Here is a 12,218-nt window from a genome sequence, read left to right as displayed (position 1 = left end):
ATTTGCGTTGTTTGTGATCGCTTCTCTAAGATGGTCCATTTGGTACCCTTGTCTAAATTGCCTTCCTCCTCTGATTTAGTGCCATTGTTCTTCCAGCATGTGGTTCGTTTACATGGCATTCCGGAGAACATCGTTTCTGACAGAGGTTCCCAGTTTGTTTCGAGGTTTTGGCGAGCCTTTTGTGCTAGGATGGGCATTGATTTGTCTTTTTCCTCGGCTTTCCATCCTCAGACAAATGGCCAGACTGAACGAACCAATCAGACCTTGGAAACATATCTGAGATGTTTTGTTTCTGCCGATCAGGATGATTGGGTGTCCTTTTTGCCTTTGGCTGAGTTCGCCCTTAATAATCGGGCCAGCTCGGCTACTTTGGTTTCGCCGTTTTTCTGCAATTCTGGTTTCCATCCTCGTTTCTCTTCAGGGCAGGTTGAGTCTTCTGACTGTCCTGGTGTGGATACTGTGGTGGATAGGTTGCAGCAGATTTGGACTCATGTGGTGGACAATTTGACATTGTCTCAGGAGAAGGCTCAACGTTTCGCTAACCGCAGGCGCTGTGTGGGTCCCCGACTTCGTGTTGGGGATTTGGTTTGGTTGTCATCTCGTTATATTCCTATGAAAGTTTCCTCTCCTAAGTTTAAGCCTCGTTTCATTGGTCCATATAGGATTTCTGAGGTTCTTAATCCTGTGTCTTGTCGTTTGACCCTTCCAGCTTCTTTTTCCATCCATAACGTATTCCATAGGTCATTGTTGCGGAGATACGTGGCACCTGTGGTTCCATCCGTTGATCCTCCTGCCCCGGTTTTGGTTGAGGGGGAGTTGGAGTATATAGTGGAGAAGATTTTGGATTCTCGTATTTCGAGACGGAAACTTCAGTACCTGGTTAAGTGGAAGGGTTATGGTCAGGAAGATAATTCCTGGGTCTTTGCCTCTGATGTTCATGCTGCCGATCTAGTTCGTGCCTTTCATTTGGCTCATCATGGTCGGCCTGGGGGCTCTGGTGAGGGTTCGGTGACCCCTCCTCAAGGGGGGGGTACTGTTGTGAATTCTGTGGTCAAGCTCCCTCCTGTGGTCATGAGTGGTACTTCGGCTGGTTTTGTCTATGAGCTTCCTCTGGTGGATGTGAGTGGGGCTGCGGCTTCTGAGTTTCCTTCCTCAGGTGACGAGGTTAAGTCGTTAGGTGCTGCTCTATTTAACTCCACCTAGTTCTTTGTTCCTGGCCTCCAGTCAATGTTCCAGTATTGGTCTTGCTCTCTCCTGGATTGTTCTTGTGGCCTGTATGCCCTGCATAAACTAAGTTATGCTTGTGTTACTTTTGTTTGCTATTTTTTCTGTCCAGCTTGCTATATTGGTTTTTCTTGCTCGCTGGAAGCTCTGAGACGCAGAGGGAGCACCTCCGTGCCGTTAGTCGGTACGGAGGGTCTTTTTGCGCCTTCTGCGTGGTTGTTTGTAGGTTTTTGTGCTGACCACAAAGCTATCTTTCCTATCCTCGGTCTATTCAGTAAGTCGGGCCTCACTTTGCTAAAACCTATTTCATCTCTGTGTTTGTGTTTTCATCTTTACTCACAGTCATTATATGTGGGGGGCTGCCTTTTCCTTTGGGGAATTTCTCTGAGGCAAGGTAGGCTTATTTTTCTATCTTCAGGGCTAGCTAGTTTCTCAGGCTGTGCCCGAGGCGCCTAGGTCTGGTCAGGAGCGCTCCACGGCTACCTTTAGTGTGGTATGATAGGATTAGGGATTGCGGTCAGCAGAGTTCCCACGTCTCAGAGCTTGTCCTATGTTATTTGTAACTGTCAGGTCACTTGTGTGCTCTTAACCACCAGGTCCATTGTGTTTCTGAATCACCAGTTCATAACAACTATCTACCAAAAGTTACCTAGGGACCCCACGGCCTCAATACGCCAAAAAATCTCAGACATACGTCAAAGATATACACAACTAGGGGTTTTGGATTCTAAATCATGTGACTTCTTGACTAATCCCCACCCAGTTATCCCTGTTTTCTACACCATCCCGAAGATTCACAAAAATCTGGAGAAACCACCCAGGAGGCCCATAGTGGCCTCCATGGATTCCATTCTTTCTCCCCTTGTGGTGTATCTGGAGAAGATCTTAACCCCATTGATACAGACTTCCAAGTCCTATATCTTAGACACAGGGGCTTTCCTCAATGTCTTGAAGGGTGTGGATAGGATTCCACCTAATGCAGTACTGGTCACGATGGACGTCAAGGACTTATACACTTCAATCCCACACATGGAGGGAATCAATTCAGTCCACAAACTGTTAACCCAATCCGGCCTACATATGGATCAGGTTAATCTATGCATTGAACTCCTAACTATCATTCTCACCTTCAATCATTTCATGTTCCAGGATGACTTCTATCTCCAGATATGTGGCACCGCGATGGGCTCCAACGTGGCGCCCCCCTATGCAAACTGCTACATGGCGGACTTCAAGGAGAGTTCTATCTACCTAAGTCCATTCTTCCAGTCTAACGTTCTCCTATGGAGACGCTACATAGATGATGTTTTTTGCATATGGGGGGGCACGTTGGATGCCCTCGCCTCCTTCTTCGAGTGGCTAAATATTGCCTGGCCAGGCATTTCATTTACAATGTCACATGACCCACAAAAAATTAATTTTCTGGACACGATGGTTATACTTACACCGGACGGTTCCATATCTACTGATCTGTACACCAAAAGTACCGACCGTAACAGTTTGTTACACTTCTCCAGTTTCCACCCTCCCGCAACTAAACGGTCTATACCTAGATCCCAGTTTCACAGGGTCTCTAAAATTGTGTCTGATTCTGATCTCCGTCCCCTCAGATTACAAGAGATGGCTTCTAAATATTCCCAACGGGGTTACCCGTCCACAATCCTCCAAAATGCTTCTTCACCTCCCCCACCCAGGCCAAATAGATCCTCCAAACGTATTCCGTTCGTCCACTCATTTCACCCTTTCGCATATGTCCTACATAGATCTATACGCAGACATTGGCACCTTTTGGTGAGCGCTCATCCGGAGGTTCCGGAATTTCGAGAACCTTTCCTTCCCTGTTTTAGGAGGGCTCCTAATTTGAAGGACTCTTTAGTGAGAGCTGACATTGGCACCAACAAATCCACATCAGAACAAAGATTTTTGCAAAATCCACGTACAGGCACCTTCCCCTGTTTCCATTGCTCTCAATGTCACAATGTTCTCAAAGGCACATCCTTCAACCATCCACACTCAGGCAAAGTATTCCAGATTCCAGGTTTCTTCACCTGTGACACATCGTTGGTAGTTTATCTAATTAAATGCCCCTGTGGCTTATTATACGTGGGGGAAACTACGCAGCCCATACGTGATCGTATTTCAAAACATAAATCTACCATACGCTGTCAGAATCTGTTGCTTCCCATCCCCTCACATTTTTCTACCAATAACCATAGCATTTCACAACTTAGATTCCAGGTTATCGAACACGTACCCCCTCTGAGACGGGGTGGAAACAGAATTGCCCGTCTCAAGCGCCGTGAGGCGTTCTGGATTCATAACCTAGAAACCCTACACCCGAAAGGCCTTAACCGAGACTACGACCTCGCAGCATTTCTGTAAAGTAGGCCGATTGGCCATCCCGGCAATTATGAGCAAACTTAAGGATATTGGTCCTGTCGCAACCCCCCCCCCACCCCCACACGTCGGTATTATTCAAGGTGTTTTTTCATTAATACTCTCCATTTTTCTCCCTATAACCACTATCATGTTACGTTCACCTCATCTAACACTGTTCTTTTAGCCAAATATCCATGGTATGTCTCAACACACCTATTTCTGTTGTGTTCGTTTGGTTTTTTTGTCTCAAAATTAGCTTTACCTGCTGATGTAACATATGACTTCACCACGATCATTGTATATGAAGAATGTCATGCCGTTCCTGTTTTTCTCCTTTATTATAGTGTACAGATGTACTTGATTTCAGTAACTAATGCCTGTTTTTTCTATTATAGAGTCGCCTCTACTGAAGTTCTGTACACCTCTTTTGTAAATCACCCTGTCTTGAGAAATCCGCTCCACAGGACATAGCTTATCCCCTCCTGCTATGTCCCACACATCCGGATTTTTTCTCATGTCTACTCGCTCATCATGTTCTTATCCCTCATAGGTTATGTTTCACTCTTCTCCCTTTGGCACCGCTTCAGTTCCTCCCCCTGTTTATCATTAACACGGTCCTACAGCGGAACACTCTATACCGCTGTATTTCTCACTCGGACGCCGCACACCACCTGACGTCACGTCCGCCGGCCGGGCGGCATGAGCAGCAACACACTCTGCTCTCTGGCGACACGCACGGACTTCCTCTGCTTTCGTCACTTCCGCCCTTTAGAGCGCGTTCCCTGATTCGTCAGGACGCTTCACTCGGGCACGCCCTCCTTCTTCAAACAATGTGCGCTATTCCCCACATGACAGACGAGCGGAGGATTCCGCGTCTGCATCTCGGCACACACCTCCTCTCACCCTATCAGGTAAAGCGCCAGCACGGTCCTCCTCCTCTGGACCATACGGACATTGGTGTGTCATTCTCTGTATGCTTACGCTATACAATTTTCTTATCCTAGTTGGGATTATGTCCCCGGGTTTCACGTTGTTCTACGCTCTCTAAGGTGGGCCACTACACAGGGCTCTCTCTTTGTCTGAGCACAATTAGATGTATAGCTTTATAGCCGGGGCACTTGTGACTCTTTCTTCCATATCTCAGACGCTGCGTTGAGTGTGCCCAGAGACACGATTGTCTCTCCTATTTTCTTTACAGTACGGTATGTTACTATTCCTTTTCCATTCCCATTTACTTCTCACGTCAGTCCCTAGTACTAGTGGTATCTCTCTGCGATTCGCCATTTTTTGCCTGTACCATGACCATATTGTGAACTAGCTCTCAAATATCCTATTTAGACATATCCTTGTATATACTTTTGTTTTCCTTTGTATTTTATTTATGTATTATTATGGTTTGTTTTCACCTTTTGTAGTTACTGATGAAGGTCCTGTTTTGTTGGACCGAAACGTTTATGAGTACTACATTAAAATTTCACCAGAGCATCTTAAGTTGAGTGCAAGGTCTTTTCTTTGTTGACATGGCCAGTGGGCACAGACAATACAACAGAGATGCTAAAAACAGAAGGCGCATATCATTATGAGTCTTACATTATTGGGTATGTATAATGTTAAAAAGCTGCTCAAGATGATACAAATGATGAAATACATGAATATATTTAAAAATATATAGTGCAACCACATATTCAGTGTGCGTATGCACATAAATAAATCCCAAAGATCACAGAAAATCATAAAAATTAAGCAAAATGATTTCAGATCAATCGAACCACGGAAGGAAACACAGTGTGCACGTTGTCCTGTGGTTGTGCTGAAATGCAATAGATATGTTTTTTTTGAGGTGTAAAAGCTAAATCAATATATTGGATATTGCATGGACTAAGATGAAATCTATATTAGTAAAGTGCATGTGCAAATGGATTTGTGGCTGTAGCTAAATAACGTTCATAAGTGTACGGTATTGTCTGCCGGTGCCTCCATATGGTTCCCGTCCTTCTGCCATGCGGCGACGCTGGCTTAGTCACCTTCCCTGGCCCTGGACACAGCACGCCGCACAGTGTTTCGGTGGCGTGCCTAGTGCGCGCATGTGCCCCTGTTCTTAAAGGGCCAGCGAGCGCACATGGTAAAATGCCCCCAGGTAACAGCTGGGAGGCATTTTGTCAATGTGTGCACATATAAGGTATCTCCCAGTCAATGGCTGGAAGGCATCTTGCATAAAAGGCACCCTCCCCAATTGGGAAGTGCATGAGCAACCCCTATAGGTTGTATGAGGTGGTTTGTAATGTGCAACTGAATGTTGCCAGGTCCCTGTCCGTAGTCTATTATTTACTAGTCATGCATTTCCGTAGTTTATTAATTAATTCCCGTATCCTGTGTCCTATTAGTTTGCCCATGTTCAGTCACCAGTGCGGCGGTATCCTAATCCTGAAACCGTGTCTGAAGTACCTATACCCGAACCGTGGTTCCGCTGCAGCCATTCCAGTGTCCAATGTTCCTGGTCCTAGTGCGGCTCCACCACAGTTCCTGATATCTATAGGTCTGAACAAAAACCCATCTTCTATATTCAAGCTGTCCATACAGTCCGTCAGTCTCCGGATCCGGTTAGTCAGTAACCTCAGTCACATCTCCCCACATCAGCAAACCCAACACCTGGGATTGGCAGCTGCAGTACCAGCGACTGTCTAGGAGTGGTACCTGGCAGCTACCAGCGGTCCAGTCCATCTCCACCATCAGGAGCTAGAGTGAACACCAGGTAGTAACTTAGCTATTCCCCTTCCTAGGCAGGTCCGGCCCTGTGGCACAGTGGGTATGACAATGAATTAATCTTGCAGATATCATCCATATTAAGTAACGATATATGTATAAAGTGCATGTGCAACCAAAACAAAAAGCCTTAAGTAAGTGGCAACCAAAGTTAGTACTAAGAGTATCACCTCTATTGTGTCTAAACAGAGACCCGGAGTGTTTGGTGTATGTTTGCATTATAATTGCATTAACAGAAAGAAGGACAGGCCGGAGCGAGCCGTCCCCTCCCCCCCAACGGCCTAAGCGAAGGCCAGCATGGCAATGGGTTGGAGAGGAGGGGGTGGGGCTGAAGGGGTTAATTACATTAGGGGGTGGGGGCTAGTGGTAGAGGGGTTAGAGAAGTGTCAGGGGGCGGGGGCCGGTCAGTTCCCGCTCACCTTCACAAGAACAGCATGTCTGGAGTGGACGCTGGGCTGCAGAGCCTGAGGGCGGCTGCAGCCTCTCGGCCTCCTGGATGGCTGGAGGCGCAGGTGGCCCACCTGCTGGACGGCGGTGCTGGTGGCGGTGGATCCTTGCCGGCGGTCCCCCCTCTTGACCGGCGAAATCGGCGGACACGGCCCCCCGAGCGCCTATCGCCAGATCCCGGGCCGAGTGCCCCCGCAGGCGTCGGAGCCCCTCCCGGGACCCTCCAGGCCGGGCGCCAGTAAGAGCAGCGGCGAGCAGGCCCCGGCCTGGGAGGAATCCGACAGCCAGGGGGGGGCGCAGCGGCGGTTGCAAGGCCCTCACCTCGTGGCGTGGTGGGGGCGGAGCATAGACGCGCCGGGCAGCGCCAGGGGCCTAGAGCAGCGGGAGGCCGCGGCGGTGTTGTTCCTGCCGCGCGGCCTGCCTCGGCGGTGCGAGCTGGGTCCAGAGGAGCCGTGGATGGAAGCGGGGCGGGCGGCCCGAGGCTGGACGGCGCTGGGTTGGCCCCTGCAGCAGCGGCGGGGGGTCCCCCTGCTCCAGGGCTGTGGAGCGGACAGCCTTCTGCGGCGGCCGGGAGTGTGGCTGGTGCCGGTCAACAGGACGTGCCCTCACCGGTCCAAGCGGCGTCTCCCCCTATCGCCTGGAGTCCGAATCCGGTGTCCCACGTGTCGGCGACGTCCCTGAACAGCGGGTCTGATGGACACCTCCAGGGCACATCGGTGGACAGGTCGGTGGCAGATTGGGCAGCTCGTGGACGTCTGGATACCAGCACTCCGGCTGGAGGGACCACAGATCCCGTGCAACCCGGTGAGTATGCGTCTGTGTCTAGTGTTTGTCTTTCTGATGCTGGTGCGCCTGCGTTTAGTGGTGGTCAGGGAGCGCTTAGCGACGTAGCTGTGGCAGGGGTAGCAGGCGGTGGGGAAGCGGCAGGGGTGCGGGAGCTTTTGGCTAGTGTGCAGAACCTGCTAGCTAGATTGGATCGCGATGTGGGTCCGCAGGGATTTTTGGGTGCTTGGTCTGGTGCGCAGCGCAGTCCGGTTAGTGCAGCAGTGGTGCAGGCTGAGGTCGCGGAGCCGGTTTCTGTTTCTGTGCAGACTGAGAAGGAAAAGGAGAATGTGGCACCCCTAGGGGTATTTGCCACAAAAACAGTTACTGACACTAAATACAAATACTAAAATAGCAAGACTGCACTACCACCTCCGGCCAGAAGGGGGAGCTCCAGAGACTCCCCTTGATCCATTCTGGTCTGAGAGAAGAACTGGCAGTTGGGCTAAGGAGCTGAAAGTGAGAGGTCATACAGCTGAATTTCTAACAGCCCTATGACGGTTTCCAGGCCCAAATCACCGGCCTGAGGAGAAAAGGGACAGAGAAAAAGGACATTGTGAGAACCGGGTAGCATTAATCACTACCCAGAACAGGCGCAAAGACGGATACCGGATCCGTGGCTGTATTCATTATATATAATACAGCAACCGGAAAAACATGAGGTGATATCAGCTTCACTAGGGCCGGACGCAGCAACAGACACAGAGTTCAGTGGTACTCCTGGAGGGGGTAAGCCGATAAAAGGACTCGGGTTGCCCGTCGAACCAGGACCCGGAGGGGACAGATTGGGCCGGCAGCCAGTTCACATACAGCAGCAGGGCCACACAGAAACTGCGTACAATAAGAGGCGAAGACCCCGGCAGGGTCAAAGTAACTCAGAGTTCCCATACAGACTCCGGTGACAGGACTGGTTGTAAATCCTTTTTGTTGAAGTAAACAGGTTAAACGTTTCAGTGCCTCAGACTTTCATTTGGACAATAGCTATCTATCCAGGATCAGGATCATCACCGCTGAGAGAACCTGCTGCTGATCAAGTAAGTGCCTGTTCCCTCATGATACCCCTTACACTGTGCATTGCCTGAGGCCACAGCACCGGGTCAAGCCACCCGTGACATCTCCCTCAAGAGACAGGCCCCATTGGTCCGGTGCTGGGTACCCCGGTCTCCTGGGCGTCACAATTGGTGTCATGAACAGGATTCAGCCAGCCCGTATACCGGGTATTGTGTGCCGTGATTGGAGCTCAAAACTGTGAAAACTTGGATGAAAAATCTTGAAAATTGACTTTATTAAAGAAAATTCCATTTCCCATTAAAAACTATTGAAAGTGACTTTTCCCCATTGGTTATAATGGAGTAAAGATGGCCGCCATCACCTCATAACCGTTAGGCACGAGACTGTTACTTGAGCTACACCATTACCTGAACCCCAGTCTGACTGAAAAACTTCAGAATCCGCCATTACAGAGCGCGCGAGGGGCGGGAGCAGCAGGGGGCGTGTCATTGTGGGCGGCACCAAGCTGAGCGCTCTGACGTCAGAGCAAGGGGAAAACCAATCACGAATCTACACTATCCCGACGGAAGCGGAGGACCGGAAGGGTCCGGATTAACTAAGGGGGCACAGTATGTCGCAGCACGGAGACGCCGCAGCACCCGGCGACGCTAATGCAGCTGAAAGACAGAGTGTCGATAGAGAGTCCGGTAGCGCAGCGGTGCAAAGAGTGGCGCCCATCATGCCGGTGCTGATGCCATATACCCGGGTGGCCCGTGGCTTCCAATGTATGAAGGTGAGCCTAATACCCTTGACGATTTCAGAAAAAAGATGCTGGCCTATTTTGACATGTTCCCCGTGGGTCAAGTTCAGCGTGTTAGTCTCCTGATGATGCAGTTAAGTGGCCATGCTAAGCGAGAAGTCACAGCATGGGCAGCTGATCTAAAAGGCACTGTTGAACGCATATTTGCTGGATTAAAAGCTACATTTGAAACCACTGCCGGCAGCAAAGCTAAAGTACGATTCTGTAATTGCAAACAAAAAGCTAATGAGGGCGTGAGAGACTTTGCCTTAAACCTGCAGGAAGCCCTTAAATCACTTACACTGGCTGAACCCATTTTTAACACCGGAGCGGATAAACTGCTAAGAGATCAATTTATTGAGGGACTCTACACCCCTTCTCACCGGGGGCATGTGAGTATGCTTGTTTTTAAGAACCCTGAATTGACATTTGCCCAATTAAAGGAGAGCGCTATACGACTCCAGCTGGCAGAGGCACCTCGGGATCAGGATCCTGCGCAACCCATGGCAGAGGCACCTCAACAACAGGGAGTGCAAGAGACATCAGCTATGTCCGGGGCCATTGCTAAGCCCCTGGGGCCCAGTACTAATGAGGCTCTTCAACAAAAGCTTGACTCTTTAACTGATGTTGTTGCTTCAATGGCTAAAACCATGCAAGAGATGAGAGGACCCAAGATGGAGTTGGCAAACCGTAGAGAGGATGTTCCATGGATGAGACCCCGGAAATACCCGACATGGAGAGGACGACCCCGCGACCGCTACCAACCGGATGGACAGCCCATTTGCCGCCGTTGCCAGCAGCCAGGCCACTTTGCACGAGATTGTGATTTAAACGGGAATCCCCTGGGAATGCGGGCCGCTTCACAGGAATGAACTTTCAAGGCCCAACACCCTGGCACGACAGGTACATCGGAGGACGACCCATTATCCCTATCGTGCTGGATGGAATTCCCCTCAACGCTTTGCTGGACACAGGTTCCCAGATTTCATCTATACCGTATATCCTTTATAAGAGGTACTGGGCTGATGCAGATATTGATAAAGGGCCCTCTGATGTTGAACTAGATATATGGGCCAGTAATGGTAAGTTGGTACCGAAACTAGGATTCAGGGAGATGACCATAAAGATTGGTAAAGTAGAATTGAAGAAACAGGGTATAATTGTTGTTGATGTTGACCGGCGGAACTGTGAACCAACTGTATTGATAGGAATGAATGTGTTAGAGAACTGCTTTGCCGAAGTTATTTCTGTCTTACAGCAAATTGCTGAAACTGCCCAATCCTACCAGCAGAGAGTTCTCCGGAGGGAAATAAAAGTATTGATGTTAAGACAACAGGTAGAAGTTGCAGGTGGAGAAATCGGCAGTGTGAGGGTAAGTGATCCAACGTCTATTGTAATCCCACCAAAAACAGAAATGCTGGTATGGTGTAGAGCAGCCATTGGTACTAAGGGACGAGATTATCAAGCCTTAATAGAACCAGTGTACACCGACAGCAGGCCCACTATACTCACAGCATGAGGGGTAGTCGAGGTACACCGGGGACGAGTGCCGGTACGACTTTTGAACTGTGGAGAGGAAGAGGTCACTTTGCCAAGGTATGCTACAGTGGCAAAGCTATATACTGTTGACAACAATGCCATCACAACCATTGAGCCCTTAGAACCAACCTGTCAGGTGGAAGTCAACGGCTTAGATGGAGAATTGGAGGATTGGTGCCAACAGCTACACGTGGGCATAAATTCAACACCTACCCATCAAAAACAAGGGGTGTATAGGCTAGTGACGGAATATGAACAAGTCTTCAGTAAACACCCATTGGACTTCGGACGGATAGAAGGAGTAGAACACACAATCCCCACTGGTGACCATCCCCCAATAAAAGAAAGATATAGACCCATACCGCCCGCTCACTATCAATGTGCAAAAGATATGCTGAGGGAGATGAAACAGGCCGGGGTAATAAGAGACAGCTGTAGCCCCTGGGCGGCCCCTCTAGTGATTGTAAAAAAAAAAGGACGGAACCATGAGAATGTGCGTAGACTACCGGCGGATTAATAACATCACCCATAAAGACGCCTACCCCTTGCCTAGGATAGAAGAGTCCTTGACTGCTTTGAAATCTGCTAATTATTTTTCCACCTTAGACTTAACAAGCGGGTATTGGCAAGTCCCTGTGGCTGAGAGAGATAAGGAAAAGACGGCATTCACCACACCAATGGGTCTATGTGAATTTAATCGCATGCCATTCGGACTCTGCAACGCATCCGGTACCTTCCAGCGGCTGATGGAATGCTGCCTCGGACACAAGAACTTCGAGACCGTCCTCCTGTACCTAGATGATGTGATCGTCTACTCAAAGACTTACGAACAACACTTAAAAGACCTGGCAGAAGTGTTCGAAGCCTTATCCAGGTATGGCATGAAAGTCAAGCCATCCAAATGTCACCTTCTCAAGCCAAAGGTACAGTACCTGGGACACATCGTGAGTTCGGAGGGAGTAGCACCGGATCCCGAGAAAATAAGCGCCATAAGGGATTGGCCAAGACCTACCAACGCAAAAGAAGTGAGGCAATTCCTGGGATTGGTGGGTTACTATCGCAGATTTATAAAAGGATTTACCAAGTTGGCAGCACCCTTGCAAGACGCCTTGGTAGGGCAGACGAAGAAACCTTCAAACCGAAACCCTCCTTTTCAGTGGAACGAGGAAAGGGAAGACTCCTTTGAACAATTAAAGAAGGCACTAACCGGAGAAGAGGTTCTGGCATACCCAGATTACCATCAACCTTTCAGCCT

This window comes from Ranitomeya imitator, chromosome 3 (assembly GCF_032444005.1).
Source record: "Ranitomeya imitator isolate aRanImi1 chromosome 3, aRanImi1.pri, whole genome shotgun sequence".
Lineage (NCBI taxonomy): Eukaryota > Metazoa > Chordata > Amphibia > Anura > Dendrobatidae > Ranitomeya > Ranitomeya imitator.
Note: the sequence above shows the minus strand (reverse complement) of the source record.